We start from the raw sequence: 2,542 nt of genomic DNA on the forward strand, positions 1-2,542 counted from the left end.
TTGTGCATTGCTTCATTCTGCACTGTATCCTGTCCTATGTATTGTGAAGATAATGGGCTGTACTGTGGCAGGGCATTTGTTTTGTATAGCATTAGGAAATGCAAATCCATTAGAACTGTGATATTATTCTGAACTCTTTGTCCTCTGGCTAATTTTTTATAACCACCAAGTTTGTTCCTATGGTTATCTGGCAAGCTGGACCTCATTAATATTGAAATGTTGGTGCTCTGATCTGATGTGGGAGCCATCAGCATAGGCTGAGAGTAGACAAGGTCAATGATCAGTGGAGGCCAAGGTTAGTACTTGGGACTAAGAAGGAATCATTGGGGATCTCCTTCTGTCCAATTCCCTATCACATCCCTTCATAATCCCTATCCCTCAATCCTTAGTCCTCAGCAGTTTTCCGTGACTGTACAATTTCCCATCCAACATATCCCACTATTCTAGCAATCCTGAACTAAATAACACCCATTAATTAAGATGAATCAGCAGATGGAATAGGGAAAGGTTAGGATCCAAAGGTTAGGCCACTATTCCCACACTGCAGATTGAGAGTTCCTCAATGGTTCCCTTCCACCCTGGCCTCCTCTGTGCTTCATTCACAGATAAAAGAGAAAAGAGAAGACCATTCAGCCCCTCTGAGTAATCCTTGATTTCAGATAGATCATGGTTGACCTGTATCTCAACTCCTTTTACTGGTCTCACTGAAGTTCTGCTCAAAGGATCACAAGCTGTGAAAATCGAACAGGAAAATTAACTTTAGTATTGCCCAGTACTGCACATCTTTCACTAACTCACCAACAACAGCATCTTTCCTCAAGAAAGGACAACAAGCATCAAAACAATGATCATCTAATATCAACTTCACAGAGATGGTTATGTGGAGACATATGGACCAAACTTCATTAATATGGTGAAAGTGAGGTTAAGCATTTGTGCTACTCGTATAGTTAGAAACATTGAAGTATTTATTGCATGAAAGTATTAACTGCCTAATGTAATAGTAGTGGTCAGGTGCTGTGATCAGGGAGGAAATCATACAAGGTAAGAAAGAATGGAAGGGTGATGAGGCAGCACTCTTTACTCTTTACTCTGTACTGTTATTGTTTCTACCTGTACTATCTCAATGCACTCTGTACCAACTCAATGTAACTGCACTGTGTAATAAATTGACCTGTACGATCGGTATGCAAGACAAGTTTTTCACTGTACCTTGGTACAAGCGACAATAATAAACCAATACCAATACCAACTAATGGGTTTTCAGCAGAACTGAAGAACAACAGTTTGTGCCCCTAGACATACAAGTTAGCTGGTTAATTGGCTGCTGTAAGTTGCCCCTGGTGTGTGAATAAGATGTAGATTCTGGGGAGAGTTGAAAAACACGATGATGCTGGAAGAACTCAGCAGGCCAGGCAGCATCCGTGGAGAAAAGCAGGGGGTCAACGTTTCGGGTCAGGACCCTTCTTCAGGACTGAAGATAGGAAAAGGGGAAGCCCGATATATAGGAGGGAAAAGCAGAGCAGTGATAGGTGGACAAAAGAGGGGAGGTGGGGTGGGCACAGGGTGGTGATAGGTAGATGCAGGTAAGAGACAGAGATAGGCAGGTGCAGGGGAGGAGGGGAGAGCAGATCCACTGGGGGGTGGGTCAAAGGTAAGGAGAGATAGAGAAAAAGAGAATAAAAAAGGCTAGGAGAGGGAAGAAGAGAAGAAGCATAATGGGGGGGGGGGGGTGTGGCGAAGGGGGTGGGGATTACCTAAAGTGGGAGAATTCAATGATCGTGCCGTTAGGCTGCAAGATTCCAAGACAGAAAATGAGGTGCTGTTCCTCCAGTTTGCGCTTGGAATTCTCCCAGCAGTGGAGGAGGCCGAGGACTGGCATATCAGTGATAGTGTGGGAGGGGGAGTTGAAGTGACTGGCAACGGGGAGATGCAGATCGCATCTGAGGAGAGTTGATGGGAATGTGGGGAGAATAAAATTGGAGTAATGTAAAATTAATGTAAATAGTTTCTTGATGGGTGGCTGAAGGGCCTGTTTCCATGCTGTGTAACTCAATGACAATTCGTTGGTCGGTCTGGAGTCACATTTGGGCCAGACCATGTAAAGAGGGCATATCTTCTTCCCTGAAGGATATAGATAAACTATGGGTTTTTACGACTCCAGTAGCTGCCATAACTTCTACTTGCTTGTTAACTTCTACATTTATTTAGTTGCTTGAATTTAAATTCCTGTGGTGGGATTTCAACTCCTATCTCTGGATCAATTTCTAAGAACTGCTCAATATTCGGCTGATAACTGACCACAATGCTACGAGCATGAAACCAACTGGAAAATTTTAGCAAGGTTGGAATTGTAACCAGAACAAAGCAACAATAATGAAGTCAATAGAAAGCAGAGGCCTCTGACTATATGATTGTAAGTTCAAAAGATGTGCAGAAGGAATGATCAGGAAGATGGATGGACATGGTCCCTGTGACCCATGGAGCTACCAATGCAAGCCATTGGCAGACAACAATTGCACTGGGTTTTGCCGACATTTCC

Source organism: Pristis pectinata, chromosome 10 (assembly GCF_009764475.1).
Source record: "Pristis pectinata isolate sPriPec2 chromosome 10, sPriPec2.1.pri, whole genome shotgun sequence".
Taxonomy (NCBI): domain Eukaryota; kingdom Metazoa; phylum Chordata; class Chondrichthyes; order Rhinopristiformes; family Pristidae; genus Pristis; species Pristis pectinata.